The 16,825-nt window shown below is 42.3% G+C and overlaps 1 protein-coding gene and 1 pseudogene across 2 annotated transcripts in view; one reads left to right on the top strand and one right to left on the bottom strand.

The window, feature by feature from the left end:
• LOC127446774 (UDP-glucuronosyltransferase-like) overlaps nt 1–16,825 on the bottom strand; it is a 52,078-nt gene that overhangs the window by 18,882 nt on the left and 16,371 nt on the right. The gene's annotated exons all lie outside the window — the stretch shown is intronic.
• Nucleotides 8,147–9,213, top strand: LOC127447295 (probable mitochondrial glutathione transporter SLC25A39; annotated as a pseudogene).

The raw sequence follows: 16,825 nt of genomic DNA, 5'->3' as shown, positions 1-16,825 counted from the left end.
TATTGTAATAACCATGACTGTAATAACCATGGCTGTAGTAACGATGTTTTTGTTTTTGGCGAAAACCATGGTTATACTACAGTAATATTGTGGTAAAACCAGGGTTAATTTTTGTAAGGGTAAACAAAGCAGAAGTCTAATAATTTTTTGTTTAGGCTCATAAATGTAAAAAAATAATGACTTGAATTATGACTAAAATAATATTTTAAATTACCCATTTTATCCCAAGAAATTGCAAAAAAATCAATTTCATAGAGGTATTGTACTGGTATCAACGATATTGGACTTGATATTATTGGTATCAGATCGAAAAAAAAGAAAATAAGTGGTATTTCCCATACCTACCGGAGACATCCAAAAGGGGGCGGAATCTCCGAAAGAGGGCGAAGTTACTCCTGAACGGGCAGGGTTACTCCAAAAGGGGGTTGCACCAACTCTTAAAGGGGGCATCACTTCCACACACGTTTAGGGAAAGGATTAGTTTAGGTGGTCCCTATATCTTTGGTGGTGGTTTGGAGCTCCTGCCCCTTTTTGGAGCTCTGTCTGCAGCCATATCCTTCTCAGTTTCTGGGTGAAAAGCTGTTTTTAGCTGTAAAGGATGCAATACAGTGAAGAGGAATACATATTTTATTAACTCTATCCCCCCCATATTAACATTTTCACTGATTATGCAAATGCAATTACTTCAACATGGGAAGGGAACCCGGGTCTCCCACGATTTTGACGCAACACAATTCAATGTGGTCACGCCACAAGAGAAGGTAAATTAGGCATAATGAGACTGATTTCAGGGTATTGGAAATTTAATTTACATTGCATATATTTACATACAAGTAAATGCATGTTGGCTTGCCGAGAAATCATGTTGGTGCAGCTTTTGAACAACTTTGTACTGCAGGTAAACACATCTCCACCCAAAAGAGTATCAAAATGGTGCACAAAAAAGTACCATGATATTACCATGTTTTGACATTACTATGGTAGTACTGTGGTATTCTTTGACGTACCTTGGAGTATTGTGAAAATATAGTATATGAATATGCTCATAATTGTACAGATCCCCTTAGAGGACAGGGCGGGAATTTTTTTGTAAATAGTTTTGTGTTCCCTCGTAATAGTTTTGCATGCCCTCGCAATAGTTTTGCGTTCCCTCGCAGTAAGTTTTGTGTTCCCTCGTAATAGTTTTGCGTGCCCTCGCAACAGTTTTGCGTTCCCTCACAATAAGTTTTGCATGCCCTCGCAATAATTTTGCTTTCCCTCGTAATAAGTTTTGCAATACATTTACCATGGTTATACTAAAATAACCATATTTTAACCTTGATATTCGCAGTAAAACCATAATGATAATACAGGAAAACAAAAACTATTGTAATAAAAAATAATAATTTTGTAGTTATTTTGATTTTACTACAAATACCATGGTATTTGTGGTAATACTATAGTAACCACAAAAGTAAATGGAAATAGTAAAACCATGGTTACTATATGGATAAAGTATACTGTATTAAAACCATGGTTTCCACCACCCCCCCCCCCCCAAAAAAAACAAAACATGTTTACTTAACTTAAGTTTCATAGTTACAACAATATTACTATAGTAAACCCATGGTTTACATAAAAAAATAATAATAATAAAAAAAAATCTGCCAAAAACTATAGTTACTACAGTCTAAAACATTGGTAGCACTTTATTATAAGGTTACCTTTGTTAACATTAATAAATAGTAACTGCATAATATATATATATATATATATATATATATATATATATATATATATATATATATATATATATATATATATATCATGAAAATTGCATTTTGTTTAATGTAATACTGCCCTGAAGAAGCTATTTGACATAACAGATACTCACATATATTCCACAAGACAAAATAGGAACTGAATTTACACAAATGATTCTGTTCAAAAGTTGACATTTCCTTGGTTCTTAATATGATGGATGTGTTACTTTCTCGATGATCAATAACTGTTTGTGTAATAATTGTTCAAAGTCCCTGCTTTGTCCTGAGCAGTGAAGCTGTCAACTTTTCATAAGAAAAATCCCCCAACTACTGTACATTCTTTGGTTTCCCAGCATCTCCTGCACACTGGAGTTCTACAGTGGCTATATGATTTTGAGATCCAGCTTTTCACACTTAGGGCAATTGAGGGACTAATACACAACTATTACAAAAGGTGCAAACTTTCACTGATGCTCAAGAAGGCAACACAAGGAGAACAAAGGGTTTCTTTTGAACAGGATGATTTGTGTAAATTAGAGTAAATGTTGTGTTGTGTAGCTTCTGAAAGGTAGTGATATACTATGATATTCTATCTCTTATATTTGTATACATTCTGAAAGGTATCTGAAAACTTGTAAAACAAAAGGGGCATGCAAACGTCTGCACTTAACTGTATATATACTTTGTGAAAATGTATATTTTATTTTATATTTTGTTTTCCAATATTTAACAACATTAGCTTTTTTTTAAATGTACAAATTCCATGTAGCCTATTGTGACAATACAGACTCGGACACAGGAGTAAGATCCATATGCAGAGCTGTAAAAGAGACGTAATCGGTGAAGGGAGGCAAGGGTCAAAACCAGATGATCAAGTATACAGGCAGACAGTTCCAAAATGATAGGCAGCAGGATAAACAATAGACAGACTAGGATCAAGGCACAGGAGATAGCAAGTGTAGATAAACTCTCAGAAATGCAAACACAAGAGAATGGAAAGACTTCGCAGTGTGAACAAGATACAACTGAGAATATACAGACGGGTGTAATCAGAAGGAATGCGTTGCAGGTGTGGGAGAGAGTCAGTAATCAGGCGAGGCTGATCTCATGTAGGAGGGGTGAGGGGTGACAGAGTCAATAGATATTACAGTACTCCCCCTTTTAGGTCCCTCTCCTCTTCTTAGGTCCCCCCCTCCAACCGGGGGGTCTTCCCCGAGGTCGCGAAGCAGGGTGGTTGGGATGAGCTCGGTAGAATTCTGAGATGAGTCAAGGATCAAGGATATCCTCCGCGGCCACCCAGGACCGTTCCTCAGGGCCATATCCCTCCCAGTCAACCAGGTAGAACATACAATGACCTCTCTGACGAGAGTTAAGGAGGGCATTGACCTGATACGTGATGTCCCCGTTAAGGTCCAGAGGAGGTGGGGGAAGAACATCCTCAGAGGTGCCAGAGGGCCCAGCCACCGAGAGACATGGAATGTCAGAGAGATATGGTAGTCAGGAGGCAGTTGTAACTGGTGACATACAGAATTTATTTTTTAATAATTTTGAATGGGCCCACATACCCGAGTGTGAGTTTCTTGCAGGGGAGGCGTAGACGCAAATCCCGGGTGGATAACCAGACTCTCTGCCCAGGCTGCAGGGTAGGGAAAGGTCTGTGGTGCTTGTCGGCCTAGAGTTTCTGTTGACGGACGGCCCTTTGTAGGTGGACATGGGCTGCCTCCCAGACGTAATTGCTCCTCCTCATCCAGTGATTGATAGCGGGAACGTCAGAGGGTTCTCCAGACCAGGGGAAGAGCGGATGTTGATAACCCAGGACACACTGAAAGGGGGTCATGCCACTGGAGGAATTTTGGAGAGAGTTCTGTGCATACTCTGCCCAGGAAAGAAATCAGGTTGATTATCATAACAGAAAGTGCGTAGAAATTGACCAACCTCCTGATTCAGCTGTTCTGCCTGGCCATTGGATTGCGGATGATAACCTGACATCAAGATGATGTTGACATGAAGGAAATTGCAGTACTCCTTCCAAATGTGGGAGGTGAATTGGGGGCCCCGGTCCAACACAATATCCTCAGGTAGACCATAGAACCGAAACACCTGATGGAAGATCATTTCCACAGTCTCCAACGCAGAGGGGAGTTTCGGGAGGGGGATGAGATGGCAGGCCTTAGAGAACCGATATATGGCAACCAGGATGGTGGTGTTACCCTGTGATGGGGGTAAGTCAGTTAGGAAGTCGACTGAAATGTGTGACCAGGGACGTAGAGGAACTGGAACAGGATGGAGGAGTCCTGCAGGAAGGAACCTGGAAGACTTGGATTGTGCACAAACAGAACAACTCTTGACATAGTTAGAGACATCATGTGGGAGGTTAGGCCACCAGAAACGGTTTTGCACAAGGTGTGTGGTGCTGTTCTCCCCTGGGTGTCCCGAGCAGAGTGAGGAATGAACCCAATACATAACCCGGGAGCGGAGAGGAGAAGGCACAAAAGTCTTATCAGGGGGGCAGTTTGCAAGGGATGGTTCAGATTGCTGGGCCTGTAAAATGTCCTTCATGATATCCCAATGTACAGGGGCAGCTACAACGGAACCAGGTAGGATGGTGGGCAGAGCCTCTTCCTGTTGGGTGGTGGCGTGTAGGTGAGAAAGTGCATCTGCTTGGTATTTGTGAAGCCAGGACGATAAGTTACGGTGAAATTGAATCTAGCAAAGAAAAGTGCCCAACGAGCCTGGCTGGTGGTCAAATGCTTGGCGGACTGGATGTACTGGAGATTACGGTGGTCAGTGAGCATTGTAAATGGATGTTAAGCACCCTCAAGCAAATGCCGCCATTCCTCAAAGGCAGTTTTCATAGCCAGTAGTTCCCGGTTTCCTACATCGTAGTTTTGTTCTGCCGGGTTCAGTTTTCTGGAGAAGTAGGCGCACGAAAACACCTTTGGTGTATCACTGTGGCATTGGGAGAGTATGGCTGCGACCCCTGAGTTAGAAGCATCGACCTCCACCATGAATGGTTTGGAAGGGTCCTTGTGTCGTAGCATAGGGGATGAGGTAAACTGATATTTCAATTATTGAAAGGCATAGATGGCCACCGAGTTCCAAGCCAGCGTCTTGGGCTTACCTCGCAACAGGGAGGTGAGGGGGCCTGCAATAACAATGAATTTGCGAATGTATCGTCGGTAGACGTTTGCAAACCCCAGAAACCTCTGTAGTTCCTTTAAAGTAGTGGGCTGAGGCCAGTTCTTGACTGCTTCCACTTTAGATGAGTCCATGTTTGCACCCTCGGGACTTAGAACATACCCCAAAAGGAAAATGGTGGTGACGTGGAACTCACACTTCTCAGCTTTGACGAACAGATGATTATCTCTCAAACACTGTAAGACCTGACGAACCTGCTTGATGTGTTTAGAAAGAGAGTGTGAGTATATCAGAATATCATCAATGTAGACAATGACACATCAGTTGAGGAGATCACGGAAAATCTAATTCATAAAGGCTTGAAATATGGACAGTGAGTTGGCTAGGCCATACGGCATGACCCAGTACTCATTGTGACCCGAATTCATGATGAATGCCGTCTTCCACTCGTCACCCTCTCGGATGGGAATGAGGTTGTATGCATGGCGTAAGTCTGGCTTGGTGAAGATATGGGCCTCTCACAGTTGTTCTAAGTCCATCAGAACCAGAGATAGTGGGTAAGGATATTTAATGGTGATGGAATTGAGCCCTCTGTAATCGATACAAGGTCTCAGTCCTCCATCCTTCTTCTCAATGAAGAAGAACCTCACGGCTGCCACATATTCATCCATAGCCTTCATCTCAGGAAGCGAGAGTGTGTATACATGACTCTGGGGGGGGGGGTAGAGTACCGGGGAGAAGGTCTATAGCACAGTCATGAGAGTGATGAGGTGGTAATCTGGTGGCCTTGGACTTTCTGAAGACAGACAGGTAATCGTGGTCACAGGATGGCAGGATGGATAATGGAGAGGAGTCAGTGGGGTTTACACAGGTTGTACAACATGGTATGGAACTGACCAACTGTGGACAGTTTGTTATGCAGAATGGGCTCCATTCTGTGATTTCGCCCCATGACCAAGAGATGTCGGGAGCGTGTTTCACTAGCCATGGGTAGCCTAACACCAGTGGAATGTGGAGGTGATGAGAAACTGCAGAGATTCAAAATGACAGGCTCCAACTTGCACAGAGAGTTCATGTGTGATTCGTTGAATGGGACTGGTGCGGAGAGGTCGCCCATCTAATGCTGTGTAAGAGAGAGGAGGAACAATAGAAGCAGTCTCAAGAGCAAGGTGAGAAACCAGTTTATCATTAATAAAATTACCAGCAGCACCAGAGTCTAGGAGGGCTGTGGTAGCGAGACTGGTAGTGGCTGTTCTAAATATAACAGGCACCAGCATAACTCTATTCTCAATGGGAGGTACATGGGAGACGCTTAACGGGTTTAAGGACGAGGACTTGGAAGGGTGAGTGGGACATGTGGTGATGAAAGGACCAGTCTCACCACAATAGAGGCAGAGTCTCTGAGTGATGCGTCTTTGTCTCTCTTCTCTGGTTAGATGGGCATGTCCCAACTGCATGGGCTCAGTGGGTGACTCCAGAGGGGTGCAATGGGACACGTTAAACATTCGAGAGATGGGAGTATGACTGCGAATGAGATTATCCAGTTTTATGGAGAGGAGAATAAATTGTTCTAGAGTGAGATTCTCATCTCGACTAGCCAACTCAGACTGCAGGGTATCATTGAGCCCATTTTGATATATGGTCTTGAGGGGTGCGTCAGGCCAACCTGTTTGTGCAGCAAGCATATGGAAAGTTAAAGTGTACTCCGCTGCCATCGCAGTGCCTTGGGTGAAGTGCGACAGTCGGTTCTCCACTCCCTCTCCCCCCTTAGGATGCATGAAAATGCCCTTGAAATTGTCTGTAAACATATCCAGGGAGTTTCTCATATCCAAACTCTGATTCCACACTGCAGTAGTCCAATCTAATGCTCTGCCAGTCAGGAGCGAGATGATGAATGCCACTTTAGACTCATCATTTGGAAAAGAGAGCGGAAGTTGTGCTATGTAAATCATGCTTACCATGCATACCATACACCTATTCTATCCATATGATGTCATATTGCATGTGTAATTATGAAATTACTTGTCATGCCAGGTCAGGTACATATTTTAAAACAAAGTTCACAACACTGGAACCTAAACTTCAAAACACAATCCCACATCTCAACATTTAACTGCTTGTACAATGTATAAAGTACAGTGTAGCTCTCTGAATGTGACATTGTCTGATTTACCTCCGTGGTCGTGGGAAAAGAACATTCACAGTGACAGCAAAAACAACTCATTTTAATTTTCACGTGTTGCATGAATAAATGGATCGGCTTCAGCTCATTGTTGATTACTCATTTTTATTAGTGCATTTCTACTTGCGCTGACTGACAGGACGTTAAAGAGCGTGAGTGCCAAGACATCATCACCATGGTAACCTGATAAATTTCAGCTGGTTTGCTGAAAGACTAGAATAAAAATAGGGGCAAATCAACATGCGACACATCGAAATTGCTTCTCTTCTCTGCAAACGATACCAGAGGCAATAGCAAGAAGGATAATGAGGATATTTAATTTAGGAAGAAAAAAATCAGTGAGCCTACCAGCTGAAACAGGGACATAATTATATTTTTTAGAGAATTGTCAGGACACACCTCTTAAAAACGGGACTGTCCCAGGTAAACCGAGACATCTGGTCACCCTAAAGTAATGCCCCTCTTGGATTATAAAGGGATTCTATTGGCTAAAATAACTTTTAAAATCCTATGCAATCGCTGTATGGTTGTCTTAACTATGTAAATATAACAAAAAATAACATTTAAATTATATGTCCCATTATGTCATATTATTAAACAGAAGATATACTATAAATGGGGACATTAAACATTTATTTGTTATGTTTTCTCTAGTTCACTCACAAGCTAATGATTTGCTTAGCATATGGTAGCTTCTTTTCCTCTTCATTTTCATCACATTTCTCCTCACTGTCACCACCTACTAATACGGCGATATGATTGTATTCAATAGAACTTTTAAGTTGTGCTATATTTAATAATTTTACAAACTTTTATTTTAAAAGTTTGTGGTTAGCGTTAATTTAGGGGTAGGGATAGCTGTTAAAGTGGGACTCAAATAAACACAACAAACACAGTGTATTAATGTGACATTCAATTGTTGCAAGACTAAAGCATTTTGCCTGCTATTTAAAGGGGGTGTAACTTGTAATAGGCATTCCTTGTACCTTGTAGGACTCAGTATGAGACACAACACTTCAGCATGGCAGAAAGCGTCGAGATGTACAAAAACCCTCCCTTCTTAGAATTAAGGTGGGCCGACAGGATGGTGGAAGGGACTGCAGTCAGGCCTTTGGCTGCCATCTCACCCATGCAGCAGATGCTGGCATCTGGCATTGGTGCTGTACTAACATCCCTTTTTGTCACACCACTGGATGTGGTGAAGATCAGACTTCAAGCCCAGCAAACACTCCTCCATCAAACCCTAGCAGCAGATTCAAGGCCCTGGACTGGGGTCATCTGGCCTTCAAAAATGTTTTCTCTATTGTAATGGCTTGATGGACCACATCTATGTGTGCCAGAATGTGTCAACCTGTGTCAGTTGGTACAAAACCCCAACCCGCTTCAGCGGCAGTGTGGATGCATTTGTGAAGATCACAAATCATGAGGGGCTCAGGTCTCTGTGGAGCGGACTTTCCCCCACACTGGTGATGGCGGTTCCAGCCACAGTCATCTACTTCACGTTACGACCAGCTGAGAGACTTCACGCGTTATGGCATGGGCTATCAGGTGGACCATATCGCTCTTATAACAGGAGGACTAGCCAGATTAGGAGCGGTGTCTGTGATCAGCCCTATGGAGTTAGTACACACAAAGATGCAGTCTTGCAGGCACCCCTATAGCGAGTTGATGGTGTGTATCTGCTCAGCCATGGCTCAGGACGGCTGGCTATCTCTCTGGAGAGGTTGGGGACCCACTGTTCTGTGGGACATGCCCTTCTCCACCCTGTATTGGTTTAACTATGAACTTGTGAAGGCACAGCTATGTGAGCGGTGCACACAGACCTCTTTTACCATCAGTTTTTCAGCAGGGGCCATCTCGGGAGCAGTAGCTGCAATTCTGACCTTGCAGTTTGATGTGGTGAAAACACGCAAGCAAATCCAGTTAGGAGAGGTGGAGGCTCACGGAGCAGTTTCTGTGAAGAAGCCATCCTTCACATGGAACATAACAAGGAATATTTGGACTGACATGGGGTACAGGGGATTTTTCACAGGTTTCCTCCCAAGAGTAATCAAAGATGCTCCTGCCTGTGCAGTAATGATCAGCACTTATGAGTTTGGTAAGGCATTCTTTCAGGAACGTAATCTGGGTCAGGCACGGTGTGGACCTTGAGGTGGTCATGAGGACCATCAGTTTGTCATTTCCCCTATCCCATTAGGGCCAAATTCTGAAGCTGCTCCAACTGATGTCAAGAGGGTGAGGGGAGACAAAGGGACCCAAACACAGATGAGACCAGTCAATGAGTTTATTAATAAAAGAAAAGGGCTTTCATCCACATAGGATGAGTGTGTGCATTGTGGAAGTCAGGAGCAATCTGAAGAATGTCCGTAGAAGCTGATTTTCAGTATGTGTCTCACAGGCGGTGAAGCTGTTGTGGTGCGAAGCAAAGCCCAGGCTAAGGTCTCTCCCCCAACATGTCAGCAGAAAACGAGGAATCCTCCTCAAAGGGTACTGGGCGGCGAAGAGAGGTGAAGGTGAACTAGAAGATAATCACACTTCCCGATACACGGGCAGAGACAGGCAACCAAATAGATACACGAGATCTCCAGGTAAACAATAGAGCATGGTTAACACTTGACAGTGCAAACAATAAACTTGCAAAGAAAGAGAGGAAACACAAGGAATAAGTAGGGAGTTCAGTCAGAGTGAAGCAGGTGTAGCAAGCAAGTAAATCATTGGCATGATCAGCACTTCCCCTGGAACGATCAGCGTTCCCATTGAAATGCTGATCATGCGTGCCAGCTCCACCTGTGAGACACGAATGAGGGAGAAAAACAAACAACAGCATAAGCCGTCACAGATGCAGGAACAATAACAACTGAGGTTACAAACTGAAAATCACAATTGCAGCAACCTTGAGAAAAAGAGGGAGATTCCTCCTTTTCAGCATTGCTGTTCAACTACTGCAAACACTGATGACTTTAGCCCAGCATTGTCCCGAGTCCCCTTTTCACCTAATGAAACTCTAATTTTTGTGATATGCCCACAGACTGGCACCAGGAATCAAAAGCTGAGACTTTGACTGATACACTGCCTCTGAGACCTAAGCCCTCAGGTATGATGCAGTGATTTATGAACAATGTTCCCTGATACCCTGTGATGCCTTTAATGGGAATTTACCAAAGCATTCTGGCAGAAATAAACTATCTCACCATGATGCCCTACTTACTGAAATGGCTACCGATTGGACGTGATAGCCAGCTTGTTGTATCTGCAGTGCAAGACTCAGAATTTCTTTCATTAAAGACAATGTGTCACCTTCTACTGTTCATGTTTAAGAACCTCAGACAGAATGGATAAACTTTCATTACTTAAGATTTGTTCTCTTAATTTTCAGCAGGACATTGCATTTTTTGTTTTGTTTTTCATTTTCCTGATAGTAACAATTCTGGTTCTAGTATCACAAGACTTGTCTTTGACAATAATAATAATAATAAAAAACATCTGTGACCCTTTTGAAGGTTTTATTTTTTATGCGTTGAGAATAAAATGCACCCTTATATTTTAGATGAGGCATGTTCTAGTGTAGTGAATGGATCCCTGTTCTTGTCCTGTGAACTACACCAGTTCTCTGCATTTAATTCAGATATGAACAAGATTTACTTGTGTACACATACTGCTGACTTGAAATGATTACACAGTTCTCACATTGTACCGAATAGCGAATATGTACATCCCTTACTATACACCAGTCATACTACATAACTGAATATGGAGTTACATATTGCATTTAAGAATGAATAAAAGAGAATATATCTGGAAAAAACTAAAAACAATACCTTTGAAAACATGAAATATGATCAGGATGTTTTACTCTTAAAGGTATGTGGGAGTACCAGTTAAGCTGAAGGCATTTTTTTTTAATATATGATTACATTTGTGTGATAATTTTTGTTTATATATTATTTAATATTTTGTTATAGCACACTTGAATGAAAAGAATACAATTGTTATAAACATTTGAGGAAATGGTGCACTCATTTCCTCGCTTGCACTCACTTCCTGTTCCAGTTACTGGCACACTGCAGGAGTCTGTGTTTTTTTGTAGGTTGCTAGCCTGCTTAGCACTGCTTATTCCTTTATGTTCATCTGTTTATCCTTTGCCATTTTACCGCATGCTTCGGTTTTTGTTCCACTTTTCTGCTGTTTCAACTGCATGTATATTATTACCGCGTGCACCTTTTTTTCCACTTGTCTACATCTCGCAATTCAATTGCGTGCATTTGTTTTCTTCTCTGTGTTTTACACAGATTACTGAATCAGTCTCAAACCTCTGCTGATCAGAAACCACCATAACAACAGCAAACAATTGTGTGAGGGCTTCACATCGATCTCAAACCCTCGCCGCTCAAGAACAACCATAACAACAACAAACAACTGCAGTAAGTCATGGCATCCGCTCATGTTATTGCTTCCTGCATTGCATGCCACATACTATACTTTACTATAGCTTCTTCTGTCAGCTGTGAGGTATTTACTTGTGATAAATGCAAGGAATTAGTCAGGCTGACAGAAGCTTAATGAGTTAGAGACATGCATTCGAAAGCTAGTGGAGGTCAGTGAGAAAGAGAAGCCGGTAGATACTGTTTCGGGTTGTAGGTAGAACAGCGAGCAACACACACACTTTGGTTCCGGCTGTAGAGCCCCCGCAGCAGGGCGTTTGGGTGACATCTCGGCAGCATACTCACTCAGCAAAGTGACACCCCTCTCTCGTTCCTGTTAGGGTTTCCATTCGATTCTCCCCACTCAGTGATGCACACACAGAGAATCATGTTGAAAGCGCCCTTGTTCTAGGAGATTTTATTGTAAGGAACGTGGAAATAGAGACTCAAGCCACTATTGTTAAATGTATTTTGGGGGCTATGGCATCTGACATCAGATCAAATTTACAGGTGTTGGCTAATGCTAAACATAGATTTTCTAAAATTGTACTAATGGCACTAACGATGTCCGGCTTCGCCAGTCGGAGATCACTAGAGATAATGTTAAAGAGGTGTGTGAACTTGCAAAAATGATGCCAGACACTGTAATATGCTCTGGCCATCTCCCTGCTTTTCGTGGTGACGAGGTTTATAGTAGATTAGTGTCACTGAATGGCTGGATGTCTGAGTGGTGTCCGGAGAATAGCATAGGATTTATAGACAATTGGAAGAGTTTTAGGGGTAGATCTGACACGCTAAAAAGAGACGGACTCCATCCCTCCAGGGAAGGTGCCGCACTCCTCTCTAGTAATTTGGCTCATAGCCTTAATAGTGTAAGGCGTGGGGTTTAAAAGTTACTGAGGGCTCTATAGATATCCAGTGAAGATGATGGACTCAGGATTCAACAGGATTAACAACTTTAATTGGCAGAATAATATAGTTTCACTCAGAGAGCGGGAGAGGAGAAAATGTGCTCACTCAAGCCCAACCCCCTCTCTTCTTCTCCCCAGTTCCCGCAAATTACCCATAATCCTTTACAGGTCAAGGAATACCAACATAAAAGTCTTCACATATACAAATGTAATGTAAATGACTTTTAAAGTACTAGTCTCTAAATCAGTTTCACAATAATGATAGTATTTGACTAACAGTGGCCCAAGTCAGCAAGCAGACAAACTGGCTAATCCGAACGTCTGCTAGCTGCCTTGAGACGTCACACAGGTCACATAAACTAAACTCAGCAAAAAAAGAAACGTCCCTTTTTCAGGATACTGTATTTTAAAGATAATTTTGTAAAATACAAATAAACTCTACAGATATTTATTGGAAAGGGTTTAAACAATGTTTTCCATGCTTGTTCAATGAACCATAAACAATTAATGCACATGCACCTGTGGAACAGTCATTAAGACACTAACAGTTTACAGATGGTACGGAATTAAGGTCACAGTTAAAATAACTTAAGACACTAAAGAGACCTTTCTACTGACTCTGAAAAATACCAGAAGAAAGATGCCTAGGGTGCCTGCTCACCTGCGTGAACGTGCCATAGGCATGCTGCAAGGAAGCATGAGCACTGCAGATGTGGCCAGGGCATTAAACTGCCATGTCTGTAATGTGAGACGCCTAAGACAGTACTACAGGGAGACAGGAAGAACAGCTGATCATCCTCGCAGTGGCAGACCATGTGTAACAACACCTGCACAAGATCAGTACATCCGAACATCACACCTGCGGGACAGATACAGAATGGCTACAACAACTGCCCGAGTTACACCAGGAATGCACAATCCTTCTGTCAGTGCTCAGACTGTCCACAATAGGCTGAGAAAGGCTGGACTGAGGGCTCGTAGGCCTGTTGTAAGGCAGGTCCTTACCAGACATCACCAGCAACAACGTTGCCTATGGGCACAAACCCACCTTCGCTGGACCAAACAGGACTGGTGAAAAGTCCTATTCACTGACAAGTCATGGTTTTGTCTCACTAGGGGTGATGGTTGGACTCGAAGGAATGAATGTTACACCGAGGCCTGTACTCTGGAGCGGTATCGATTCGGAGGTGGAGGGTCTGTCATGGTCTAGGCCGGTGTGTCACAGCATCATCGGACTGAGCTTGTTGTCATTGCAGGCAATCTCAATGCTGTGCATTACAGGGAAGACATACTCCTCCCTCATGTGGTACCCTTCCTGCAGGCTCATCCTGACATGATCCTCCAGCATGACAATGCCACCAGCCATACTGCTCGTTCTGTGCATGATTTCCTGCAAGACAGGAATGTCAATGTTTTGCCATGGCCAGCGAAAAGCCTGAATCTCAATCCCATTGAGCACGTCTGGGACCTGTTGGATTGGAGGGTGAGGGCTAGGGCCATTCCCATCAGAAATGTCCAGAAACTTGAAAATGCCTTGGTGGAAGAGAGGGGTAACATCTCACAGTAAGAACTGGCAAATCTGATGCAGTCCATGAGGAGGAGATGCACTGCAGTACTTAACGCAGCTGGCGGCCACACCAGACACTGACTGTTACTTTTGATATTGACTCCCCTTTGTTCGGTGTCTCATTATTCCATTTCTGTTCATGTCTGTGAAACTTGTTCAGTTTATGTCTCAGTTGTTGAGTCTTTTTATGTTCATACAAATATATACACATTTTAATTTTGCTGGAAATAAAAGCAGTTGAATGTGAGAGGACGTTTCTTTTTTGCTGAGTTTACAACACATAGAGAGTGAATCACCTGTATATCACATAGAGACTGTGCCTGTTCCCTGAACTACCAAACACAAACCCCTCACTAAATCATTTAGAAAAAAATGTTATTAAGGTAAAACTTGAAAATAACAACAACAAAAAGATAAACATATAAAGGTAGGGCTACTAAACATTAGATCTCTTTCAACCAAAGCCCTAATTGTAAATGAAATTATTACAGATCATAGTTTGGATGCGCTCTGTTTGACTGAAACCTAGCTTAAACCAGATGAATATATTAGTTTAAATTAATCTACTCCCCCAGGTTATTGTTATAAACATGAGCCTCATCTGAAGGGTCGAGGAGGAGGTGTTGCTGAAATTTACAGTGAAGTTTTTGATGTTACTCAGAGGACAGGATATAAGTTTAAGTCTTTTGAACTAATAATGCTTAATGACACCATCAGATACAAATAAAAAATCTCTGTCGTCTTTTGCCCTTGCTACAGTATATAGATCACCTGGGCCATATTCTGATTTCCTTGGTGAATTTGCCAAGCTTTAATTGTTGGTGCCTTCAACATTCGCATAGATAATGAAAATGACACGGTGGGATTAGCATTTATCGATATTCTCAACTCTCTTGGAGTCAGACAAAATGTGACAGGAACAATTCATCGCCATACTCATACGTTAGATTTAATTCTGTCATATGGAAGCATATTCAGAAGCCACAGCTTGATCCTGGAGAATTGGCTAAGTATAGACCAATTTCAAATCTCACATTTATGTCGAAAATACTAGAAAATGTAGTGTCCTCCCAACTATGTTCATAACAGAGAAATAGTATATATGAACAATTTCAGTCAGGATTTAGGCCACATCACAGTACAAAGACTGCACTTATCAGAGTTACAAATGACTTGCTCTTATCATCTGATCGCGGCTGCATTTCTCTTCTAGTGCTTTTAGATCTTAGTGCTGTCTTTGACACCATAGGTCACGACATTCTCTTGAATAGGTTTGAGAATTATGTTGGCATTTGCGGACTTGCATTAGCATGGTTTAGATCCTATTTAGCAGACTGCTACCACTTTGTCTGTGTAATCGAGGAATTGTCACATCAAAGAAATGTTAAGTATGGAGTGTCACAGGGATCAGTTTTAAGGCCTCTGCTTTTCTCCTTATACGTATATGCTTCCCCTGGGAGATATTATCAGGAATCGTGGAATACTGCTCAGCGAGTATTGACACTGACTACCACCCCTGGAGTCACAAGTTCAAATCCAGGGCATGCTGAGTGACACCAGCCATGTATCCTATGCAACCAAATTGGCCCGGTTGCTAGGGAGGGTATAGTCACATGGGGTAACCTCCTCGTGGTCGCTATAATGTGTGATTCTCACTCTCGGTGGGGCGTGTGGTGAGTTGTGTGTGGAAGCCATGGAGAATAGCGTGGGCCTCCACATGCGTTACGTCTCCGCAGTAACACGCTCAACAACCACATAAGTTGCGCAGATTGATGGTCTCAGACGTGGAGGCAACTGAGATTCATCCTCTGCCATCCGGATTGAGGCGAGTCACTATGCCACCATGAGGACTTAAAGCACATTGGAAATTGGGCATTCCAAATTGGGGAGAAAAGTGGAGAAAAAAAAAATCCACAAAAGGGGGTAGATCATTTTCCTATTTGGCTCCTAAACTGTGGAATAGTCTCCCTAACACTGTTCGGGATTCAGACACACTCAGTTTAAGTCTAGACTAAAGATTCATCTATTTAGCCAGGCACATACCTAATTTATCCATCAACTCACAATTAGGCTGCTTTAGTTAGAAAAAGTCAGAAACATTTATCATGATCTATAACTCTGCAAAAATTATTCTTATATTATTCTTTTTGTTTCCCTGTTCTTTTTGTGAGCTGGCCAGATCCAGCTCCATTCCTGCTTGGTGTCAGACTACACTGCTACGTGTCTTTGAGTGATTACGACTAAATGCAGCCGGTGCCAGCCAGACATCACTTCATTCTATTACGATGGACTTCAGAGGATGAACTGATGGCAGCTCTAACCATAAGACATGGGATACATCATATGCCACTGCCTAAACCTTGGACTTAGGATAGACCTCACCGAAATGACCTGCCGGTTGAACTGTGATGCACCTCACTGATCTCTGCCTGTATCACCTTGGTCTAATGATAGACTACACTTTTAAAATGGAATACATAGACTATCAATTAATTGCCAGCAAAAGCCTTCATCAGCCCTAACAAAGGACAATGCATGGGAACTTTGCAGTTAATCCAAGATGAACTTCAAAGACATTTGTCATTAATCTTTCAGTTCATACAAAATATTTGTTTAAACACTGGCCCTTAACACTTACTTAGTTTACTAATTTTAAACTATTACTTGCACTGTACATAAATAACTAATATTGGCATTATATTCATGCTGTTTAGACAGAGGGAATCTGGCACCCACAGTGAGCCTGGTTTCTCCCATGGTTATTTTCCTCAATTAACCAACATCTTATGCAGTTTTGTGTTCCTTACCACAGTTGCCTTCAGCTTGCTCACTGGGGTTCTAAATACAATTATTTTATTATTTAT

This window comes from Myxocyprinus asiaticus, chromosome 10 (assembly GCF_019703515.2).
Source record: "Myxocyprinus asiaticus isolate MX2 ecotype Aquarium Trade chromosome 10, UBuf_Myxa_2, whole genome shotgun sequence".
Taxonomy (NCBI): Eukaryota; Metazoa; Chordata; class Actinopteri; order Cypriniformes; family Catostomidae; genus Myxocyprinus; species Myxocyprinus asiaticus.
This window is presented reverse-complemented; position numbering and strand designations above follow the sequence as displayed.